We start from the raw sequence: 15,801 nt of genomic DNA, 5'->3' as shown, positions 1-15,801 counted from the left end.
AAACCAAAACCTGTGGCAACTCCACCTTCAGAGCTACAGGACCTCAGCATGGAAATGGCACAACATTGTCCCTTCCTGCACAACACTTTGCTGCACAAATGCCACGCCCCCTTGTCTACCAACATGCCAGACATTAACTACACTCCTCCACCACCCAATCCCTGGAAGAAGAAAAAGTGTGGACAGTGGTGAGCCAGAGCATCACAACTGCCTTGTCTTTTTGGTTTCAGTGGTGCTAAGTAACCATAAACCAGAGATTGTCAGTGTTTCTCTACTCACGGCGCACTGACCTCTATGGTCTTCTGTATGGTCTTTGCCTCTTGTGATGTTACTTCTGGCTTCTGAGAGACTCTTCCAGATTCTGCTTCGAGGGCAGCTGCCTGTAGTAACAAATCATCTGTTCCTCTTCCTCTAAGAAGAGAATTCATGACTACAGGCAGATGCTCTAGAAGCAGAGCCCGGAAGAGTTTTTCAACCATTTTCAACTACTGTGCTTTAAACTCCCCGAGGACCTTTCGTGGCACACCAGCGTGTCAACTCACTTTTCCCCCATCGAGCCAGTTTTCGAGGTATTGCAGGGGCTTGGGGAGGCTTTCGGGCTGGGATTCTGCTCTAACACACTTCTTAGGAAATTCCAAAGGAAAGCAAAGTCTGGTTGGGTTACAGAGACAATGTTCTAGCCAGGTATCCCCAGAGCAACAACTTTCTGTATAGTTAGAGTCTGGCTGGGCCGGCTGCTGTGCCTTTTTAGGGCATGGGGATAAAGACCGTTTTCTGCTTATTTCTACAGACAAACCTGCTGTCAAAGACATAGGAGAAGAGGCCACGAAAACATGGGTAACTTTGGGCCCAATCCTATCCAATTTTCCAGCACCGGTGTAGCCACAATGCCACCCCAAGGTTCCCACAGAAGAGGCCTCTGTGACTGCCTCCCCACCCCAGAATGCAGTGCATGCCCCACTGACACGGCTGCACCAGAACTGGATAGGATTGGGCCCTTTGTTGTTATTGCAGTGAGCAAGTCCGGCTCACACGCACTGGGGAATACCCCAAGCACACAAACGGAAAAGCGTGACATCGCAATGAGGAAGGACATCGCAATGACATCGCAATTCACGATTGTTGGGTTGGGTGCTTTCAGGGCCAGCTGCTTGTCTAGGCCTCCCTGGATTCGAAAAGGAAGTGGAGAGGAAAAGAGAATGTTGGGCTAGAGTGTCAGAAACTAGCCCACCACTCTAGTGCTCTGGTCCATTTTTTCTCTTTTCAGTTCCTGCACTCAAGTAGAACACCTTCCATAAGACACTCTCTGAGCTGTCAACAGAAAGATTCACCATCCAGCAGAGTCATATTTCATTCTCCCCTACTCTTCAACCCCCCTTAAGACCACTGATACCCCCTTTTCAAGCCCTCCTGTTCTTAAGCCACCCTGAACCCTGTGCCTTTCTGCCCAGCAGGTTAAAATTCAACTGGTGCCTCTTCAGGTGGCTGTGAGTTTCCTCAGAACTGGTATCTGCATCTCTGGGTGCCTTGGAGCATCCACTCACTCATTCCTACACCCAAATGAAAGTTGCAGCCCCACCTATCCTGTTGGCTTGCAGCCTGACTAGATCTGGGAATAGGGCGAGATCTGGGAATGTGTGGGTGAAGCTCAGGGAAAAGACGGGGTTGAAGTAAGAAGACAGACAACCACTGAGTTCCTGACACTTGGGACGATCCCTTCTAGATCTCTCTGGTCTCCCCTGCTGAAGGTGAGAGAAAGGAGGGCTCTCTTTCTGGCACTTGAGAAGGGAGTGGGGCACAGCAGTTAGAGCAGAGGGGGATAGAACCAGGCAGTGATAGGACTTCTACAGCCTTATCCTGGGCATTGCTTGGAAGTAAGTCCTAGTTGATTTGAAAGGGAGGATTTCTGGAACCTGCTTCTATTTGGATATGTGAATGGGGGGGTCTTGTTGGGGGGACAGTGTTGTCTTATGGGTAGAGCAAGGATTCCCAATGCCTCCTCCTCTCTCCAAAACATCACCCTCCTCCTCCATCCCACCCTAGTTACTTCCCCCATCATCTTCCTGAAAGGTCTCAATCACCCCATCCCCCCCCCCTGCATGGAATCAGGCCCCCATTTTTTTTAAGGAAAAGCCTGGACTAAAGCACTCTACTGTATAGCCAGTTGTTTAGACTTCTGGGATTTGACCTGAACTCTATGTAGGTATGGATGTGGGTGATCATAGGCAGGGTGACCAGATGTCCTCTTTTTCCAGGACATGTCCTTTTTTTAGCCTTGTGTCCTGGAAAAGAACTTAAATGTCCTCCTTTTCCCTGTGAGCAGGCCGCTACTCACAGGCAGCACAGAGCTTTCTGGTAATTAATAAATTATAGGTAATAAAGTTTTAAATTTATTAATAAGTAATATAATGTTTAAATTGACCACGTGAACTCAATATATGAGTGTTTTTAGCTTTTATTTTGTCATATCCTACATGTTCCTTGGATGTTCTAAGTTTTGGGGTGCCTTTTGTGGTGATGACATCTGGCCACGCTGATCATAGGGCCAACACCCAGGAGGTGGTTCTAAGACAGGGGTGCTCAAACTTTCAACTTTAGGGATGCTGGACCTTTAAAATTGTGTAGGAGAGATAATTTCAGCAGGTGCAGCTTGTCATCTGTGGGATGACAAGTTGCACCTGCTGAAATTCTCTCTTCTATATACTTGTTAAAGGTCCAGCATCCCTAAAGCTGAAAGTTTGAGCACCCCTGTTCTAAGACATCTGTGCTCTTCTAGCTCTGCATTAAAAAAAAAAGCACCATTTATTTAAAGTGCCTGAATCTCACTCTTCAGCAGACTCCATGAGTGGCTTATGTAAGATCTCACAATTACGGGAAAGCATTTTAGCACAACAGGCACACGTGTGGCTCGCTGGTTTCCCTTCCCTCCTTACAGGGTTGTTGGTAGGTCTGTGGCTTCTTTGAGGAGGGAGGGGCAATAAACATGACATGCAGGCAGTGGCATAACTATGGGGGTGCAAAGCACTAAGTTTTGCAGGGAGCCTCACCAGAGCATGTAAGAGGCCCCTCCCCTCGGAGTCATTCCGGGCAGTGGGAACAAAACAGAGGCATTTTTCACCCCCCTAGCTATGCCACTACATGCAGGGATACACTCGCAGCCTTCTTTAGCAGAGCGTTGGATCCCATTGTCATTGGAGAAGAGGTTCAAACTGCCGATGACTCACAGTTATGACATATAACCTAAGGCTTTCGTGGTCTGTATTCTTAGTGTTGTAGTAAGAAATGTCCATTCCACAGCCCATTTCTTTTCCTGGTCCAAGTTCCTGGATCCCTGAACTTCCAAGGACACAAGAGGCATTGTCAGTTGCTACAGGTTGACAATCAGCAGTGGCTGAACATGTTGCAATGACAGGTCATGGAATGGATTTCCAACACATGCAAATATTGTCTATGACCACCCAATACCACACACTCACATTTACAGGGAAGCAACAGAGATACAAAAATGCTGCAATGATAGGAACATTACCCCTGGGGGCTGGGGATAAGAATAGGCCCTCAGTTTTTCTGTATTTGTCGTAAGAGGCGACTAAACAGCCACCGGGTAGATGGGACTTGTCAGCCTGGGAAGGCAGCTCATCTGAGAGAAGGAAAACTCTGATCCCAAACCTCCACTGCCTTGTGGCTACATCCAGGTGTGGAAAAGGCTTCAGGAGTCAACCTCGAGGAAAAATCCGGAGCCGGAGTCCCTGAGGCAGTTCATGGCTGAACACAGTCACGTTCTGGCAACTCCTGCGACGCCGCTGGAACCAACCGTATTGGCCTCTGCCTTTCCATTTCAGTGACGTGGAGAGGGGGGATTTGCTGCATGGGTAACAGCCTATCCTCCATACCTACTTTACCCAGGCTTCGCGCTCTGGAGAGGACACTGTTCCAGAACCACCATTCAGAGCGTGACACCATAGTCTTTCGAGACTGAAGGATGCCAACAACAGATAGGAATAGGAAGGAAGAGCCCTAGAGCACCATCAATGCTTGGCTACCAGCCCTCAGAAAGGCCGGGATCCGGGGATTTGGATCCAGGAAAAGAACTGGGCTGCGTAAAGAAAGTCCCTTCAGGAACACGTGGCCACCCCTGACCCAGAGAGAACACAACCAACCTTCTCTTACACTTGCACAATGCACAGCTAGGGAAGACCAAGACTACTGCATAAAACACCATTCTGGGGAAACCAACTGTCCGCCCTGTTTATCTTCTCATTTTGATATGCTCCCAAGCAACCATTTGGTGAGGCACGACTTGGAAAACTTTAGGCTACAAGAGTGGCACAAGGAAGGTCACCCATTCAGCCTGCACTTGGCTTCTCCTTCTACATCCCCATCCATTATTTCCCATCGTGCCCAATTCTCAGAGCTGAAAGAAGGAGGGGTTGGATAAGAGGTAGACATGCACTGGTTCAAGGACTCACAAGGAGCGGTCCGGAGATAGGGGGTAATTGCTTCCCTTCCACGCTGGGCGATTCAACCATCCATTGCCACATCAATGGGTTCTTTATCATCTGGAAGACATCAGATACAACAAAACAATAACTTTGAACTTGAGTCACTTATGCTTATAGTTCTTCCTTTGGGCATGCACATTCATTTCCAAACAGAAATGAATACAATGAAGAGAGGAACGGAGGAGAGCAGAGTGTTGGGCTAGAGAGTCTCCAGCATTGGAGACATCTGAGCCCATCTCTCTCTTCTCCTCTGCACTTCCTTCTTTGCTGCCAATGGAGAAGGGGGATGGGTAATAGTTGGTGGAATACAGGACATCAATCACTACAGGACCTGCCTGTGAATCCAGAACCTTCCCCTGGTTGAAACCTCATTTCCAGGTGTAGTAACCAAACTTAGTCTGTGGAATGGCTTCACTCCATCCCCCTTATTTTCTTCATTGTCTTAATTTTTTTTAGAAATCTGACTGGTTTTTTGCCTCTGTTGTGTAAATCAAGGTGCCAATTACATGAATAACCTTTTGCCAAGGAAAGGGGGTACTGCAGAACTCTGGCCCAGAGATCCCCACAAACACCCACAACCTGGTTGTTCCACACTCAGATGCATGATCCGGAGCCTTAGGCTGCTTTCCTAACCTCAGTTTCCTGGGAGTAAGTCCCATTGAACACAATAGGACTTACTTCTGAGTAGACCTGGTTAGACTTGTGCCCTTAGTCAGCTTCATGTGGCATAACTCAAAAGCACTAACAGACCCCAAGAGGGTAAAAGTGTGGAGAGATCACAAGCCAGCATCACCCCTTGCAAAACACCACTTGCTTCCTTTTCTGTGGGACAAAAGGGGAAGTCGAGGGGGAAGTGACTTCACTGGATCCACAGAAGGGCACCGTCAGAGGTACCAGAACCATCTTCAGAAGAGACGTCTGCTTTTTTTGCTCTTCTGCAGGTTTCCTTAATTCTACATCTGCAGGATGAAGAGATGATGGCTCTGCCCAGCAGTGGTCGAGGAGCACTGAAGGCAATCATGCTGTCAGGTGAGCTAAAAGAACACCCTATGTTGTTGTTTTTTCAAACCCAGAATCTAACCTACAAGTGGTGTGCCGTAATTGTAGGTTCTACAAACTAAAGATCAATGAGTTAAAAATCTGGGGGCCAACTTACCAGAAAAAAACTGAGCTGCTTTGCTTCTGTGCTTTCCGGCAGCAGCTCGATGTGCAGATATCAGCAAGTGAAGCTTTTCACATCATGGAAATAAGTGTGGCTTAATATCCAGATGCTCTTAACGGGCAAAGTTTTAGTAACAGATTGAGAAATTGGCAACCGTAGTTAGATCAGCATCCCTGGGTAGGATAAGCCAAATTGAGGGCTAAGGAAAGGGTGGGGTCTCTGGGGTGGGCATGGAAGGCTGAATGGCAAGATGGAGCATGTTGAGATCTCATGCACTGGACAGCAGCAGTTCATGGGGTGTGGTCCTCAAAAAGTCTTGGTAGAAGGATCGTGGAGGGGGAGCTTGTGGAAGCAAAGGTTTTACTCCAGAAATGTGATACAGGAGATGGAGATCACTGAAGGGAATGGGGAATTCAGACGGTGTGGAGGATTCCAGGGTGCTGGTTGCAGGTGGATTTTTAAGGGCAAGCGGGCAGAGAACCTGCACACTCCTTGCGGCTTCACACCGCAGACATCAATGTGTGCAGGGAACTGGGTGTAGAACAATCAACAGTGTGAATGGACGGCTAGGAAAATAGGGCTCCTGTGCTTTTAATTATTCCTAAGAAGCAGCAACCTTGGCAAGAGTCAGTCTGCAGGGGGGAGGGAAGTCCTTCTATGCCAGTCATTTTCAACCACTGTGCCGCGGCACACTAGTGTGCGTGAGTGGTCCATAGGTGTTTCACAAGAATTTGAGAGAAGATCATTTATTAGTAGGGCCAATGGGGAGGTGAGCCCCCTACTGACAGCGTAGTGTGCCTTGTCAATTGTCAGAAACCTGATGGTGTGCCTTGACAGTTTTAGTGCCTTGTCAGTGTGCCCCGAAATGAAAAAGACTGAAAATCACTGTTCTCTGCAAACATCAAAGTATCTCCTTTGTGTCCACTGGCAGTGCTCAAAATGGACTAGAACCTTGTGTTTGCAGTGTGAGTTAGCTCCTGCAGGTCCAGCAAGGGCGGAATAGGAATCGGGAACAGGGACTTCCCAAAATATTCCCCTTCTTAAGGTTGCAAACTTAGGTTTGAAAATTCTTGAGCAGTATGTAGTGAAGTCTCAAAAACGTAGAGAGGAAAAAGAGCAAGACAGGATTGCCCTGATTAAGGTGCGGCACTCTAATATGTAGAGCCGATAGTGACTGCAGAATTAAATCCCATTTTCCTCATCTCTCCTTCCCAGGCATCTTCCTCACCGGCATTCTGCAGCTGGCCCAAACTCAGAACCAACTTGTTGTAACCAAAGAACCAGAGTATACTAAACTGGGTCAGGAAGTCATCTTGATCCCTTCACCAATTTCCAGTAACATTACCATGTGCCAATGGTTTCGAGGCAGCACACCAGGGTACTTCAGCAAGATCTTTACTTACTTCCCTGGGGAAACTCACTATACGTTATTTGGAAATGCCAGAACTGGGTGGGAACTTTTCCGCATCGGTTGCAACTTGCATATCCAGAAGTTGACACCGCAGGAAGTAGGGAATTATACTATTGTGATCACCCAGAAATCTGGAGAAAAGGAACAAGATGGAGAGAAAACCTTGCAAGCCTTTACTTATCTCCAGATCCAGAGTAAGTGGTAACATGTGGTAAGATGGCAACAAACACACAACCAAATCAGAAGCTTGCCACTTTTGGACATCCAGGCTCCTATGCTTTTCACAGCTGTGAGACAGGCAGAAATGCAGTTGATTTGGGTTTTGCATCACCTTCCTCCAAGAAGCTGAGAGCAGCAAACACGGTCCCCCTCCTTCTGTTTTATCTTCACAACAACCCTGAGAGGTGGACAAGGCTGAGAGAAAGGTCCCCTTCCGTGACTCAGTGGGAATTTGAACCCAGCACCTCTGCTCCACATGCAAAACTCTAACCACTGCACCACACTGCCTTGTTCTCATACCTGTTGTGTCTCTGCTGCTAAAGATACAGGATCCTTGACAGGAAAAAACGGTGGTGAACGTTCCCAGCAAAGACACCCATCATCTATTGGTGGAGCTATAACTCCACTGCCACCTTCTGTTAATTTAACTTTGGGTGTGTTGATCACCAGTCTCTCCCAACCCTGTGCCACCTGTACATGGCAAACAGCTCCTGTGCTGCCTCTGCTCCTGTACTTTTCAAAGCAAAACATCACTGGAGCATTTTTCCTGCCACTTAATCCCATGGGCAGGAAAAGGGTCACTTGATACATTTAAGGCTGCTGTTTTAGAGGCACAGGAACAGGCCTAATAAAAAGTGGCAATCTCATCTGAGGGGGGAGGTAGATACCTTTGGGGTGAGTAGCTTAGCCTCTTCCAAATAGGGTTGCCAACTGACCAAGGGGAAAAAAGTCCAGCCTAGACTTAAAGGTTGCTCTACCTTTTCTAGGACTTTGAATTGTAGAAACCAGCTAATGAACTGTTTCAAGGCATGAAGATCTTAGCATCTCTCCAATATCTGTAGAGCAAGCAATTTATTAACAGCAGAAGAGCAAGGGCTGGTTAAAAATTTGGCAACTCTATTCCCAGCATTTTGGGTGGATTAGTAAGCCCAACATGAAATATGGGTCTAATTCCAATGCCATACAAATTCTATCAACTCTCTTTGCAGCCCCTGTACGAATCGCCATCACTGCTGACCCACTGTTTCCCAAGCTGGGTCAGAACGTCACTCTCACCCCGCAAGGAAACTTCACACAGAACTTAAGTTGTCACTGGACCTTTTCGCCAGTGGATCACCCTAGACATTCATAACATATCGTCCGTCAGATCTTCGAGCATGAAGTGAAGCAGAATGAAAAAGGCAACAGGCATCCAATAATAATAGGAAATGGTTGCTCCTTGCAGATCACACAGCTAACGACCACAGATACCCAAAATTACACATTAACAATAAGAGCTCGGTCGCAAGAGCCACAACAGCCAGGACAGAGGGTCCACGGCCAAGGAGCACTCGAGGAGTACACAGGACACATTTCTTTAATCATTGAAGATCCACACGCTGGTAAGGATCCATCTATCCCCACTTGGGTCCGAGGAATTCTGGGAGGTGGGAGGACTGCAAGCTGTCACTCCAAGGGATTGGACTGGACTGTCACCCAATGAAAGGCAACTTAGCCCATTAATCATATGAATAATTGAATGTGAGAGTTGGGAGGAACCTTAGAGGTCATCCAGTCCAACCCCCGTGTTCAGTGCAAGTGACTACAACACCCCAACAGGAAACGCAACAGGTCCTGAGCCAAGCCAGCCAGGGAATGATGCTGGAACATGGATCCCAACCCCCACCCCTTGCCCACTTCTTATTCTTCCAGGACCTGAAGGCAGTTCTGCTTCTTTGAGCTACTCTGCAGGAGTCATTGCTGGGGGTCTGCTCGGATCGCTGGCCTGGGCAGACTCGCTCATGAGCCTCTTCTCAGTGCTTCTCGGTGAGTAAATCTCTTCCACCCTGACAACAAGCTGGATATGCAAGTTAAAGGAGGGGAGAAAAGAGGACTAGTGGTGATAGTGGGAATGGAGTCCAGCAGTCTGGATGGGTGGAAATGAGGGAGCCACAAGTATTGGGATCTTTTTCAGTATAGGGGAATATTCTTTAATTGCTGTTTCTCTCATTTTCATCTTGTCCTTTCTTCAAGGACCCCCAGGTGGCAGCCGTGGCTTGCTTACTGGAGCAACTAGGGTTTTGCAGGCATTTGGTCTTATGGATCCAATTTTTTATTTTTCTTTTAAAAGTGGAAGATTTTAAAGGGAAGAGAGGGGAATGGAGCAGAAAAGGAAGTGTGGAGGGGAAGAGAGTGCTGGGCTAGAACATCCATCACTGTTTTCTCCTCCACGCTTCCTCTCTTCATTTTCAAATCTTTGCAGTGGAGCAAGTGGAGGCTGGAGTAGTACCAGAGAATGGAGGCAGCATTTGGCATGCTGCCTCAGTTGGCAGAAGGTGGACTTGCCTGCCCTGCCTTGCAGGGTTGTTAGGAAGATAAAACCCAACAGGGGCTGCCACAAGTTCAAGGGGCAGAACAATAGGAATCAACCTGCTTCCTTCCCTTTTCCAGGCTCTTTGGCTTCATGGAGTCCCAAGCTCTTTCCCTGAGTGTTGACCCTGGAGTTTATCACCTCTCTTTTTGAAAGGTATGTAGATGGGCCATTAGGATAAGGCTGACTGACAGGTAGAGGATATGGGGCAGAGTGGATTGGGGTTTAGCTGCTTGAAGTTACAATTTGCACTCCAAAGTCCCGTCCCCCCCATGCAGTGAATGACAACTTTGAAGAGGGAGGCAATTTAAGTCAGGGAAAAAAGCAGAATGGCAAATGATTAGAATTGCCCCTTACCTGGTTTTATGGGGTTCAATTTAAGACAGAGCTGAGCCCCAGAAGCTGTTTCTGAGACAAAAGCTCCACCCCCTGGACCACAAACTAGTAATATAGATTTTCTGAGCATGCACAGAGTGCCCTGCTCTTGCCACTATAGAATGGCCGCAGGCTGCCTTACATGCTGAGGGCCAAAGCTTCTGCACCCCCAGTTTCCTGGAAGGCTTGAATCCTATGCCTCTCTTTTTAGAAATATTGTAAACTACTTTGAAGTCATGGCAAAGGATGAGATTTTCTGGAGTGAGTGTGTAGTGATTATGGAGAAGCACGCTTTGACTTTAATGAACCAACAGGCGCATCTACCCTCCCCTCGAGGCAAACCTTGAGTGAGCCAGTTCCTTAGTTGTGGAGCCTGTAAACAAGGTGAGATAGTACTTTAGAGTGGAGAAGCACTCATATCTCATGTCTTAGGAATGCGTTGCCAGGGTGCCTATCAGTAACCGTTAGTAACCTCTGCATTGTTTCAAAAGAGAATAAAAGCTGGCTGTGAGGCTGGTACAACAAGTTTTGCTTTGCTCCCTCCATTCAGTCTTAAACCCTGACTCTGCCTCCTCAACTAATGCTTCAACTAATCATTGCTTCTCCAACCCCTCACTGCTACATACATCATTGCTACAGAGTTACAGGTCCTGAAATAGCCACCAGCTAGCAGTCTTAATTTACAGTCCTTTCCACACTTACCTGGGAGTCAGCCCAATTGACTGTAGTGGGACTTCTTAGTCATGCATGGGATTGGCTGCTTAGTGAGGTACAGCATCTCCTACTATTTAATTAATCACTGATACTGGATCCCATCATTAGTTCTCATTCCAGAGACAGCCTGCTCAAATCAAAATGGTTTCATGTTATTTTTGGCCCTTCCCTCCCTGTGTTCTCTCCCCACTATTAAGCCTTGGATTGTAGGCTCTTTGGGGCAGAGATCATCTCCTTTTGTTGCTGCTGCTTATGCTGTAAGGCACCATGTGGCTTGATGATGATGATGATATACAGTACTTAACAGTGTTTCATTTGCATGTCCAAATCTTTCCACAGTCATCATCCCAAAGCAAGAGGCTATCAGCAACATATCTTTCAATTGGAAGAAGAAAAAAAATGACTCCACCTTTGCTTGCAATACCAACAGGCATATCAAGAGAGAACAGATCTGATGCAATCCTGATACTTGTCAGAATAAAGTGCTATTTTCCCAGATCAAACCCCTTGCTTACAAAATCATTTTTCATGCACCGACTAGTTCTACATCGGAAATGTCAATGACAAGACTGCTGGGTTTTGATTGGATGTGTTGAAGGGAGAATTTTGGCTGAAGGTGCTTGGATCATTTCAAACTTTGCAATCTCTCCCCAGAGTCTTTAATGATGATGAGCTCGGGAAACGCAAAAGAAATTTTGCGTCAGAGGTTGGCAGACCTTGAATTGAGATCTGCGAGAACCAGACTTTCTGTGCATGTTTTTCTTGGGGATCAAGCTCTTGCATTTTCTCCTGCTAGATATTTTTATAATATTGTTATTCCCAAATTTAGGATTGCTTTTACTAAAGCTAGGTGTAATGCACTTTTATCAGCAGTTCTTTTGGGGCATTATGCAAGGCGTCCCTATGCAGAGAGACTGTGCCCCTGCCCTCAAAATGTGGTGGAGACAACTGCCCGCATTGTTTTGCAATGTCCACACTATGACGACTTGAGATCTAAATTTATCTCCCCGATCTTCAGTATTGAAACTGGGATGCAGGCGGAGGAGCAGCTTGCTTTTCTGCTTTCTGATGTATACTCGGATATATCACTCAGGGTTGCCCGCTTCTGTTATGCTGCACAGTTGGTAAGGAAGAAAATTGAGAGTGTAAATCTCTGATTTTATGATTTTACATATGTGTATCGGGGTGTTGGTTTTAATTCTGTGTATTTTGTTTTGTTGTTTGTGACTAGCTGGTCGGATGACCGTAAATAAAGTATCTTATCTTATCTAATTTTGGCTGGTGCACCTTCTTCCACCATGTTCGGTGGACTTTAGAAGCAAGCTCTCAATCAAGACTGCATGAAATGTCACTAGCTTTAAGCTACCATTTAACAACAGGACACTTGAATCAGAATGTACCCTTGGATATCCTCGTGCCTTGAGCACGTTTAGTGCCAGGTTGATTAAGATCTTGCGTCACTGGTGAGGCATTTGTTAATAAGTATGAATGTTTCATTCAGACCAAGAAAAGACCTCCCAGCACTGGACGAAGTGGGCCAAATGCCACACGTGCCCCTTTGTTGACTGTACATTGGCACCTCCACTGCTCTTTCTCCCTGGATTTGAAGAGGATGAGAGGAATGGAGGAGAGAATTGTGGTGGGCTAGAGCTTCTCCAGCACTAGAGAGGCTCTAGCCCATCTCTCTCTTCTCCTCTGCACTTTCTCTTCTGCTCTGTTCCTTCCCCCCTTCCTTTCTGAATCCAGAGTGAGGGAGGAGGAAAGTGATAAGAGTGAGCACAGACTGCTACCTCTTCATGAAACCGTCTCCACTGGATGGGCTAGCTCTGTTCTCTGTTAAAGGAAAATTGTATATATACAACGTCAGGAGCTATGACTATCTATGATTTTCTTTCTGGTTTAAATAGTACTTTTGTACCAAAATACTATGAATATTTCATTCCACAGACAATTTGGTTTGGTATCAAATCACCTCATTGTTAGTAATGTCTACCAATGAATTGTATTGCTTTTTCGAGCCTTCCTTTTTCTCTACCTTCTGCTTATTATGGCCCTAATAAAAATATTTTAAAAACAAGAATATGCACATGGTCATAACCAAGAAAAAGAGCCCTGTGGAGTTAAGGTGACCGACACAAAACATAAGAGGGTTCCCTCCTGTAACATTGTTTCAATCACTCCTGATGAGGTTGCCATGTTTTTTAATGACCAAACTCCTATGCCTTTAAAAGCAGCCTGCTACAGAGGAATTCAGTCAGTGACAGCAGAAGCCTTCCCATCTCTCCAGCTATGAAAAAGCCTCACTGCTGTGATTTTGCAGAACAGGCTCTTTTTAAAGACATAGGAGCAGGAGCATAAAGCAAAACCAAAACCTGTGGCAACTCCACCTTCAGAGCTACAGGACCTCAGCACGGAAGTGGCACAACATTGTCCCTTCCTGCACAACACTTTGCAGCACAAATGCCACGCCCTCTTGTCTAACAACATGCCAGCCATCAACTCCACTCCTCCAGCACCCAATCCCTGAAAGAAGAGAAAGTGTGGACTGTGGTGAGCCAGAGCATCACAACTGCCTTGTCTTTCTGGTTTCAGTGGTGCTAAGTCACCATAAACCAGAGAATGTCAGTGTTTCTCTACTCACGGCGCTCTGACCTCTATGGTCTTCTGTATGGTCTTTGCCTCTTGTGATGTTACTTCTGGCTTCGGAGAGACTCTTCCAGGTTCTGTTTCAAGGGCAGCTGCCTGTAGTAACAAATCATCTGTTCCTCTTCCTCTGTGGAGGAAGAGAATTCATTACTACAGACAGTTGCTCTAGAAGCAGAGCCCTGAAGAGTTTTTCAGCCATTTTCAACTACTGTGCTTCAAACCCCCCCCCCCACCGGACCTTTCGTGGCACACCAGCGTGTCATGGGACCCTGGTTCAAAATTACTGCCATAAGCGTTTTTAGGAGACAACTCACTTTTCCCCCATCGAGCCAGTTTTCGAGGCATTGCAGGGGCTTGGGGAGACTTTCGGGTTGGGATTCTGCTCCTGGGAAATTCCAAAGGACAGCAAAGTCTGGTTGGGTTACAGAGACACAATGCCACCCCAAGGTTCCCATACCTTAAGGAGGCCTCTGTGTCTGCCTCCCCAGCACAGAATGCAGTGCATATCCCACTGACATGGCTGCATCAGCACTAGAAAACTGGATAGGATTGGGCCCTTTGTTGTCTATCGCAGTGAGCAAGTCTGGCTCACACGCACTGGGGAATAACCCAAGCACACAAACTGAAAAGCATGACATCGCCTATCCTGTTGGCTTGCAGCCTGACTAGTTCTGGGAATAGGGCGAGACAATAGGAACATGACATGCAGGCAATGACATAGCTGGGGGGTGCAAAGCACTAAGTTTTGCAGGGAGCCTCAACAGAGCATGTAAGAGGTCCCTCCCCCTCAGAGTCATTCTGGGCAGTGGCAGCAAAACAGAGGCATTTTTCACCCCCTCTAGCTATGCCACTGCATGCAGGGATACACGCGCAGCCTTCTTTAGCAGAGGGTTGGATCCCATTGTCATTGGAGAAGAGGTTCAAACTGCCGATGACTCAAAGTTATGACACAGTCTAAGGCTTTCATGGTCTGTATTCTTAGTGTTGTAGTAAGAAATGTCCATTCCACAGCCCATTTCTTTTCCTGGTCCAAGGTCCTGGATCCCTGAACTTCCAAGGACACAAGAGGCACTGTCGGTTGCTACAGGTTGACAATCAGCCGTGGCTGAACGTGTTGCAATGACAGGTCATAGGATGGATTTCCAACACATGCAAATATTGTCTATGCCCACCCAATACCACACACTCACATTTACAGGGAAGCAATAGAGATACAGAAATGCTGCAATGATAGGAACAGGAAGGAAGAGCCCTAAAGCACCAGCAATGCTTGGCTACCTGCCCTCAGAAAGGCCGGGATCCGGGGATTTGGAACAGGAAAAGAACTGGGCTGCGGAAAGAAAGTCCTTTCAGGAACACGTGGCCATCCCTGACCCAGAGAGAACACAAGCAGAAGTGTTTGTGAGGAGCTCCAGAAGGATCTCTCCAGACTGGCAGAATGGGCAGCAAAATGGCAGATAAGCTTCAATGTCAGTAAGTGTAAGGTCATGCACATTGGGGCAAAAAATCAAAACTTTAGATATAGGCTGATGGGTTCTGATCTGCCTGTGACAGATCAGGAGAGAGATCTTGGGGTGGTGGTGGACAGGTTGATGAAAGTGTCGACTCAATGTGCGGCGGCAGTGAAGAAGGCCAATTCTATGCTTGGGATCATTAGGAAGGGTATTGAGAACAAAACAGCTAATATTATAATGCCGTTGTACAAATCTATGGTAAGGCCACACCTGGAGTATTCTGTCCAGTTCTGGTCGCCGCATCTCAAAAAAGAAATAGTGGAAATGGAAAAGGTGCAAAGGAGAGCGACTAAAATGATTACGGGGCTGGGGCACCTTCCTTATGAGGAAAGGCTACAGCGTTTGGGCCTCTTCAGCCTAGAAAAGAGACATGGGACATGATTGAGAAATACAAAATTATGCATGGGAAGGATAAAGTGGATAGAGAGATCCTCTTTACACTCTCATAATACCAGAACCAGGGGACATCCACTAAAATTGAGTGTTGGGAGAGTTAGAACAGACAAAAGAAAATATTTCTTTACTCAGCATGTGGTCGGTCTGTGGAACTCCTTGCCACAGGATGTGGTGATGGCGTCTAGCCTGGATGCTTTAAAAGGGGATTGGACAAATTTCTGGAGAAAAAATCCATTACGGGGTACAAGCCATGATGTGAATGCGCAACCTCCTGATTTTAGAAATGGGTTATGTAAGAATGCCAGATGCAAGGGAGGGCACCAGAATGAGGTCTCTTGTTGTCTGGTGTGCTCCCTGGGGCCGCTGTGAGATACAGGAAGCTGGACTAGATGGGCCTATGGCCTGATCCAGTGGGACTGTTCTTATGTTCTTAAACTACAATTCCCAGGAGGCCTTGCAGGTCTTCTTGTTGTCTGGTGTGCTCCCTGGGGCATTTGGTGGGCCGCTGTGAG

General features: G+C 46.9%; 3 long non-coding RNA genes across 3 annotated transcripts; all 3 read left to right on the top strand.

Moving 5' to 3' along the window:
• The first annotated feature begins 1,663 nt into the window (after positions 1–1,663).
• LOC136661679 (uncharacterized) lies at positions 1,664–6,957 on the top strand. Its single transcript, XR_010794945.1, has 3 exons — positions 1,664–1,748; positions 5,444–5,531; positions 6,880–6,957. It is a non-coding gene; the product is annotated as an uncharacterized lncRNA (long non-coding RNA).
• Positions 6,958–7,104: 147 nt separating this feature from the next.
• LOC136661678 (uncharacterized) lies at positions 7,105–9,093 on the top strand. The gene is made up of 3 exons (XR_010794944.1): positions 7,105–7,269; positions 8,284–8,676; positions 8,987–9,093. It is a non-coding gene; the product is annotated as an uncharacterized lncRNA (long non-coding RNA).
• A 637-nt stretch (positions 9,094–9,730) lies between these two features.
• Positions 9,731–12,005, top strand: LOC136661680 (uncharacterized). The gene is made up of 2 exons (XR_010794946.1): positions 9,731–9,800; positions 11,073–12,005. It is a non-coding gene; the product is annotated as an uncharacterized lncRNA (long non-coding RNA).
• The last annotated feature ends 3,796 nt before the right edge of the window (positions 12,006–15,801 follow it).

This window comes from Tiliqua scincoides, chromosome 10, assembly GCF_035046505.1.
Source record: "Tiliqua scincoides isolate rTilSci1 chromosome 10, rTilSci1.hap2, whole genome shotgun sequence".
NCBI classification, from domain to species: Eukaryota; Metazoa; Chordata; class Lepidosauria; order Squamata; family Scincidae; genus Tiliqua; species Tiliqua scincoides.
This window is presented reverse-complemented; position numbering and strand designations above follow the sequence as displayed.